The sequence below is a fragment of the Myzus persicae genome, unplaced genomic scaffold (assembly GCF_001856785.1).
Source record: "Myzus persicae strain clone G006 unplaced genomic scaffold, MPER_G0061.0, whole genome shotgun sequence".
Taxonomy (NCBI): Eukaryota; Metazoa; Arthropoda; class Insecta; order Hemiptera; family Aphididae; genus Myzus; species Myzus persicae.
This window is the reverse complement of record NW_019104199.1, coordinates 43,477-53,154: the sequence shown is the minus strand read 5'-3', so window position 1 is coordinate 53,154 and position 9,678 is coordinate 43,477. Positions and strand designations below refer to the sequence as shown.

General features: G+C 27.1%; 1 pseudogene; it reads left to right on the top strand.

Annotated features, from left to right (window-relative positions):
• The first annotated feature begins 1,775 nt into the window (after positions 1 to 1,775).
• On the top strand, positions 1,776 to 2,235 carry LOC111039869 (annotated as a pseudogene).
• The last annotated feature ends 7,443 nt before the right edge of the window (positions 2,236 to 9,678 follow it).

Here is a 9,678-nt window from a genome sequence, read left to right as displayed (position 1 = left end):
TTTTTTTGCATTTAAATTTGTGTACCATTTATTTATTTATTATTTTTTTGTTGTAACTTATACATTATTATTAAATATAATTTAATTATGAAATTCGAGTATTTTATATAATTTTTATTTTTGTATTAATTGCCCTGTCAAATAGTAAATATCGCTGGCTTCGAGTCCACTTCTCGCAGGCCTTTATGCACTATAAGCCATATAATATTATTATTAAACGTTTTGTGTTGTGCGAAAACTTAAACGAATAATTTTCGTTACGTATTATATTGTAGCATCGAATACTGATATTCGAATGTTCGAATATTCAAAAATTCGAATATTCGAATTATTTACGTTAGAATTATTCGAATTCGAATATTCGAATAATTCCCATCACTAGAAATAGCTGTACTTTTATGAATTATGTTATTTTTAGCTAGGTTTCTTTTTAAACTCTGGAGCCGTATTAAGATATTCTAAATAATAATGGTTTTATGGAATAGTCAAGCAGGCCGCCGGTTCCTGGCCACTCCAAATAGTATTGAACAGAAGTTAAAAAATGTAAAGGATTCGGTTTTAAAATAGGAACTCAAGACATCATACCTATCTATGATGTTACTCATTTGTTGGAAGGTCTGAGAAATAATTTAATTTCAAAAGATCTTAATTTTACACATTATGATAAAAAATTATTGCATCATGGAATGTTGTCTTTCAATTTTATGAACTGGACAAAAACTAAAGTGCTGGAGGGGATCGTCTAACTCCCAAGCTTACAGGTAACCATATATGTTTTACAAAGTATGCGGTATGATACAAAAACCAAAAAAGTAATTTCTTCTGTTGCAAACTGGATCAAAACTATTAAAGGATTACAAGTAATTTGCTCAAATCTTCTTAATAATGGTTTCAAATACATACTCTTGAGAAATTTCAACCAGTATCCAATTGAAAACTCTTTTGGTTTGATCAGGAGCAATGGTGCACACAATACTAAAGTACTAAACCAATGTGTGCTAACTTTATTAACTCATTCCCAAAAAAACCTTCAAAACTAGCTGACCCGTCAATGCTTTGCTATTGCTAGATTTCAGTATATATATCTGTTTAGGAATATGAGAAAAGTTTGATATGCATTTTATCAGATATTTAATTTGATTAATTTTTTTAGTATGATTTTATATATATAAGTGCGGAATATATTTGTTTCGTTATGATGTATGATTTTTATTTTTTTGTCAATTATTTCAATTTGTCTTCATCATTAAATATTTCTGGATACACCGTGTTAAGCGTCTCGCCTTCTGGGGCCAGCATAAATAGATTTTGTTTGCATGTGACACATTTCATTTTTGAACTTGTGCCTTATTAATAGTCATTTCAAAGCTTAATTTCACGGGGAATTGAAGCCGTTTGAACTGAAATGTCAAATTGGTTGGTATCATTGGTATTCTAGGAACCAAGATCATTTATCCCCAACTCCACAACCAGTAAGGATTATACACTCAAGCAGACAGTCGTTTAAAGATTTTATTTGTATTCTTTTACCGTGGCATAATTTTGGTAGACTTAAGTTACGAAGTAAAATTATAGGAGAACCTACCTTTAGAATTAATTTGAGTGGAGGAGATAAAGAATTTAAAATTTCAGTTGGATCATGCATCGTCTCCTCTGTATCTAAAACAGTGTACACTTTTGTTGGTGCATTAAATTTTAACAGTATCATGTCATTTATTTTATTAAATATAATCATATTATTCACATAGTTTTATTATAATTTATAAGGACCTTTATAGTTATTTTATAGGTGCCTATGTAATTTCTATTTGTTTAAGAAATGTCTAACGAGATTTCAGCCCGAGTTACAACCGAACAAATGATTGTTTTGAACAGCTTTTTAAAGGTTGATCCGCAACTTTTGAGAGGTAAGTTAAGTAGTACTTTCACGTTTATAGTTGTTCAAAAACGTTGAGAAACAATTATCGAATCATTGAATGCCATGCCTGGAGCTGTTAGATTGGAAGAAATGACGTTATGTGAGTGATACCTAACCGTATAAATTGAATTTATGTTTTATTACTAAGTCATCTTTGCATTTTATTATTTTATCAAAAATCATTTGTTATAATAACTTTCAAGACCCCTCAAGAAAGCCGGACAAAAACGAAAACAAAACATTCTATGATTCTTGCAGATATAAAGAAAACTGGTCAAAACACTCCATGCTATACATCACCTCTCCATCATATTTAAAATAAATACAATCATCATAAAAATTCGATGTAGTATTTTTGTTCGTAATACTTGGAGCCAAAAGTTCTAATGTTCAAATTATACATATTTTTATCGGTTCAATTTCTCTGACCTAGATGATTTTTCTTTTTTCTTCAAAGATTTTCTCTTTGGTACGAATCTCGAAGGCTTCTCCATTTTCTTTGTAATTGACGAACTTCATAAAATAATACAAATACAGTATTTTTATTTAAAATTATTAACTTAATAATAAGTTTTAATAAGGAAACACTGTTAAGTTTAATAGTATAAATCATAAACTACATTGCTAATTCATGATCATTTTTAAGTTTTTTATTTTTATTTATACTGAAAATAAAAAAATTGAAATTTAATTAATTATTTTTGGAAGAATTTAAAATAACGAATTTGTAGAAAAATGTTGATGATATAAACATCAATTTAAGTCAAGTAGTTATTACTTTAAAATTTAAATATGCAAAATTAAGCATTGGAATTGATTTTCTTTTGTTAGTTGTGAGGTATTGTTTTAATAATATTATAAGAAGTTTAGAAAAGTATATTGTTGTTTAATTTATTGTAATTTTGGTTGCCATGGCCCATGCATTATTCCCACTGGAAATGCTCTAAGACTTCTGAAATCTCGAAATATTTTTCGGCTTAAATACTGTGGGAGAATATATTTTAGACTGAAATAATGTCAGCTACAATATTTTCGGATTTTTTATGTATACGTTTGCGTCGTGCCTCATTGATATACGCATTGTTTAGGTTAGACTTTTTTGGCGGAATTTCACTGAAAACAAATGATAATAATATAATTGATATTTACTCGTTTTTAATAAAAAAAAATATAAAAGTCCAAAAGCACCAAGGATCCCTTCCCCTTTCCTTTGGGGCAAAATTTCGTACGGGACGCTGCTAAGCACACGGGAAATGGAGGCGTACCATAACCACGAAAGTCTAACTCCAAAAATGCGGATAAGAAATAAAATGTTGTACTAACTTCAGTTAAATGGTTCAAGGTCTTCAATAGAAACTTCACTACACTTACACTTCACTGAATAATACTGATAAATACGTCGTACCGAAATTCGCATTTTATACCTTTGGAGATTGAAATTTCTAGAACGAAGCTTTAGGGAACATTTTATACGACATCTCTCCCTATTCTCAGAAATTGTGGATCTTTCTAGAAAATTCTATAACTTTCTTTTTCACAATTATTGCAAAGCAAAAATATTGAGGGCCTCAATCGAGATAAAATCTTTTCTATATGTTATGGAGATAATAATATAATATATATTATTAACTATTCTATATATTATGGAGATAGGAGATAGTATATAGATTATAGATGGATAGTCGAGTTTTACTTCTTGGAATAATTCACATCTACACGCCGCTGACGATAAAACACACACAAAAGAGAAAAGGTCAGGTTGCAGGTAGCTGAAAACTCACTATCGTGGTCGTTGACGGGAATCCTGAAATACACCATGCAATTATACATAAGTATGTAAATGTATTAAAAAGTTAATAAATATATTAAAACATTTAAGATAAAAACTATCCTATCTTTTAAGTTGGACTAAAATACACAAAATGTAAAAAGTTTCATCAAAATCCGTTCAGTAGTTTCGGAGTTTATCGCGAACATACAAATTCTTATGTACATAAAGATGTAGGTATTGCATATTTTTTCACTTAATATACTGGTCAATCTATGATTAATGCCTTAAGTAAATATAATAATTCACTGGCTAACTAAAAAGGATAAGTGTATAACAAACAACCTGCAGTTTATATTACTAAAAAATAACTGCAATAATGTTGTCAAGGTCACAGTTCCAATTTTAACACAATTCAAATTGCTATGTATTTTATAATTCAAATTGATTCAATTCTATACAATTGTATAATATAGTCATACTATATAACAGGCTTGGACATCAGCATGGGAATTTTGGTACTACTATGCAAAATCGCGTGGATGGTAATATGATATATATATTACTTTTACATAAACAGTATTTATTATAGGCTTTATTAGTTATTTTAAAGGAGGTTAGTAGTGGCTATCTTCGGTATTTTGTCTATACGATTTTCATTGGCTAGTTTCAGGTCAATATTTTAATGTATTTATTACAAAAAAAAAATATAATAATTTAGAAATTTCTTAAATATGAATATATCAAATAAGAATTTATTCTTATTATATTACACAAGTTACATTATGTAAAAGCATTACCTTTTTATTTACCTTTATATGTATTTTAATAGAAATAATGACTGATGTCGATAAACTTTTGTCAAACAATGTTTGCACTATATTTATGGATTTCATATTAGTTATGTCTTATGTCCAAATGAAAAAAGTTGTACATTAAGTAAAATATTCTAAGTGAATACATTAGGTATTCTTAAAATGCAAATAATCAAAAATAATTAAATTTTAAAGATTTTACGGTATACATTGATGTTATAACAATGACAACCCACATTATTATGATTTATACGTATTAATCTAAGGTCTGCTAATAACCAAACTATTTAAAAGTACCATCCTACATTTATTTTTAAAATAATATTAAATTATTTAAAACATTTAATCCCAGAAGATTCCTATAATACCTATCGCTACCTTGACGCTAACAACACGTATCTGTTATTATGCTACTTTTCAGGAGAACCAAAAAAAGTTTTAATTTCAAGTTTTTGTTTTAAGTATTATCCATGAGTATAATAGTATCATATAATGAAAGATAACATAAATACAATATTTTATTATATATTATAATAAATAACAAAGTTAAATCCAGACTTTTGGTTACATTTAAAACTTAAATGATAATAATAAATTAACAAGTCTTATATATAACTAAATAATTAAAATAATATATTCTTAGGTGTAATAATAATATTTTCACAGCTGTCATTTGTTTTTTCCCAGCTAGTCCGTGAGTTGATTCTTTTCTCCAGTTGTGCAACATCCATTCATTCATATTAAGTGTGTTTAAAAACATTTGTTTACATACTTCCACAGGAACTTCAAAATCTTGAAGTTTAAAATAATACGTTATATATTATAAGTTATAAGTATTTAATCTTCTGCTTAAATGGCCAAGACCAGTAGTATCTTTTTCGTTGGTATTTTGTTAACCATTGCTATTACAATTTTTTTTCTTCCCATGATGCATCCCCAGAATTTGTCAAAAATTTCTAATCTTCTGGTTTCATTAAAATACATGCAGAACTTGCATGTTTCTTTAATTCTTCTGGAAGGTCTTGTTTCATTCTCAACACTTACATTTTTACCGTCCCTTTTATACCCCAAATACTCTAGTCGATTTTTCTTGGTTATTTCTTTGTTCCATTTATTTTTATTTAAACTTAGTTTGATATTTTATTTTTCCACTTATCGTGTGATCTGCTTCAGTTTCTAAGTTCAAAATACAATTTATTTTTACTTCATTATTTTCATTCTACAAGTTGAATCCTTTGTTTCATTTATTATAACTTCACTGTTAATGTATAACAAGTTTGTAGAAGTATTGTTTAACAGTTCTTTATTGTCAACACCATTTTTCGAAAGATTGGATAAAGAGGCAGAAGTAATAACAGAAGATGATTCTATTGTAGGAATAGATAAATTATGATCAAAATTCGTACCTTCTTCCGGAAATTCAAATACAACTTCTGAATTTAAAATTATATCCTCCATAGTCAACAAAGGTAGATCTGATGTTGTAACTTGAAGATTTGTTAGAGATGTGTTAGAATCAACAGCCATATTGAAAATTGAATTAAGTCGTCGTCTTGACATAATGTTAACTAAGTAACTGCTAAATAAAATAATAATAATATATACGATAATAATGATGTATTTTTTTTTATATTTAGAAAATTTACTATCTGTATTACACAATACAATAGGTAAAATAGATGACTGACAAAATAATGATGTATAACACTAAATTATAAAAATTTACATTTTTTATAAAAAATATTGACTTTTGTATACAAAAGTAATAGAGAGTTTTGATTATAGAAAACCTAAAATATAAAACAAAACTTAAATTTTTAAAGGAAAATTATGACTTCACAAATTAGTAGCGCTAAAAACAATTAATTAAGAATGTAATTTGTACCTATTAATATAATTTTTATAAATTTACCTCATAAGAAGTAGTTACAATATACATTTTGTCGAAGACACAACCGCACACTTGTAAATATTGTGAATTACGTGTTTCCACTTGTGAATAACAGGTACGTGCTATAAGTCAAATCGCCTTGGAAGAAAAACAATTAATATCTTGGAAAAATTGATTTGATAATTAAATTGGCAATGAAATTATACAAATTTCGATGATCTTATTTTTTCAAAATTACAGATACGTGTTGTTAGCGTTAAGGTAGTGTTAAGGTAGCACTATTAAACATTTATACTAGAATAAGATATTATCTCAAATAAATTAATACAATTTAATATAATATTCAAATTAAAATACATAAGAGTTATTTGAACATATTTAATAAAAGTTTTTTTTATATTCAATTGAATTAGCTATTGATCAGCGGGCCAATCAAAATATTGCAAATGTGCATACACAGCCCACGAGCGAAAATATTTCTGAAGTTAATATTCGATGTTAGTGTGGACATGATAATTTACATCATCATGGCTTTTGTCGTTGTTGTATTAGACGTCTTAAGTATTATGGATGGAAAGAATTTCTCTAATCAGAACTTGAACAAAAAAACAAGTATTAAACTATAAAAAAAACATTTGACATTAATGTCACAAAGGTATTTTGCTACTAGTCACTCGTTAGCTTTCAGAAGTCGAAAGCAAGTGGTAATGCACATGGTACAAAGAACTTACCATTTGCAAACGTGATAAACCTTAATATTTTTTTATTTTTATTTTACCGGCCTTTAATTATTTTTATCCTTGAAATGTATACTGCAGCAATTACAAAATAAATACATTAAAACACAAAAGTTATAAATACGTTAACTTTTATAAGTATTCAATAACATGACTGGTTACGTTTGTAACTTAGAACAATTATAATACCTTCACAATCATCACGGAATGTTTCAAATCCAATCATAGGTAGGAACCTAATCGGTTCACAGTTCTACTGTACGCTAATATATGATCCCACCCATTTGTCCACTTCACTGAAATTTTTAAAGATACTAGATTGCAAATACAACCAGTTTAAAATGCTTTTTTCTAAGTGCATAAACATTACTAAATACATTATTTAATAATATATTTCATTCATTTAAATTTAATTTTTAATATTGAATAAGATTGTCATAATATATCACAGCGGATAATTTGACTTTATTTTTTCTATTTAAATTATAAGGGTTGATTACAACATTTGAGATTCTGACAGAAGCAATGAATGTATTAATTTTACTATGACGTATGTACTTTTTTAATTGTTGAATCTGTATGCACGATAAGTTGTCAAAATAAATTTTTCAACTTCGATACATTTTTGGTGGGAAAGTGAATCTTGTTAATACATTTTCAGATGTAAAATTAAAAAAATTGAAGTATCTAGTTTGCAATAATGTCAGGAAAAACTCTAAGATAATGTTATAAAAAACAGGGATTTTTACGGAAAACCTAATTACTGCAAATACTTTAAATTTTCACCAAGTCAACAATTTTTCACACATGCTAAAATTCGATCAATAATTGTTTGCTCGGTCAAAAAATTTGAAAATTTAGTATAAGGTTGTTAGTTGAAAGTCGTTAAATGTAATTTTAAAAAAAGTTGAGGGAAAACACAACAAGAATATATGAACACCTTAAGCTAGAATTTTGACACAAATCGTCAAAAATCACAAATATTTACAAATTCTGTTGAATGAGAAATTCATAAAAATGTCTCTATATTAATTCCTTAATATCTAAATTTTGAAAAAGTAAACTAAAGTTAAATTACATTTTTTTGAGAGTTTTTGACTGGTTCTCTTAGCATTCTTATGATAAGTAATACGTCCAATTTTTATAACTAAGGAAAGTTTTTCGTACTGTTACCAGAATATATAAAAACAGTTTTTAATAATAATTTTGTTGTAATTTAAAATTCCTAACTACTTAAATCTTTTAAAGTATATAATTAAATATATGACACAAATGACATTTTTAAATGCAAATTTTCGGTATAAATTAATTCAATCTACTCAGTGCCGCCTTAAGGAATGTGCAAAGATGCCCCAAGCCGGAGGTTTTCCAATGTTAGCGATGGAACTATCAAGTTTGGATTATGATAATGTTATAGAAGACTCCAAATGAATCAAAATGGTACTAAGAAAAATAAACTATTAAATAGTATTTAAACATTAAAAACGACAAATGTATATAAATACATGCTTTTTTTATACGTGTATTTCACTTTTGATTTACGAAATACATTTATTAACTATAAAAAGTATTTATTTTAAAATTAAAATAAACAATAAATTAACAGACACGAATACAAATTTGTTTTTTACTGATTGAGTATAATATTTTAAAGGTAATAATAATACGTCTTAAAAAATATATACATTATAATAATTTAAGTAATTATTTAAAGACTTAGAAATAGGTTAGGTTAGGTTAGGTTAGGTTAGGTTAAGGACACGTGTACATTGGCGAGTGGTGTGTCAGAAAAAAAATTGAATCGGCTTGTATATTAGGTTTAGGTACTAGCGGCTAGCACATATTCACATTTTGAAGAGCGTTACTCATGAAAATATACTATATTATCAGTTATTTTTTACTTACACACAACATCACTCATATCAAAAAGACAAGTCAAAATACACTTGACATTTTCATTTCCAAGTTGCAGACAAGTCTTTAGGATGATACACATCCGGAATATAAAAATAGCGAAAGGAATAAAAACCAATCGGAAGAAGTTGAAAAATTGTTGAATTGACTGATATTAATATGTATAAATATAAATATATATTATTTAATTAACTAATATTCGATTTCTTAAAATATGCANGTTAAAAGGTTATTTCTGATGCATTTTATCAAATGTGGGACATCAAAAATATGAACAATCTGGATAGTTTTTTGTTCATCCACTTGTATTTCATAAATATCATCTGTATATTTTTCATTGCGCTTAATAAAAAATCCTTTTGTCTCATTAATTAGAAGTTTTATAGCACTTTCATTAGAACGTCCTTGGTCAGAAATTGTCGCTACTATTTGTAAGCCGGTCTTGTGGACTTCTCTTACAACCTAAAAACAAATATATATCTTTATATTTATGTAGAAGTTAATACAATGTTGTATTAACTTCACGTGGGTTGAGGTTGATTAAATAAAAGCATTAACACAACAATGTCACGTAAAATAATTGTGTATTATAACTCTAACTTAACTTACTCTGTACAATCACAATCACGGTTCAT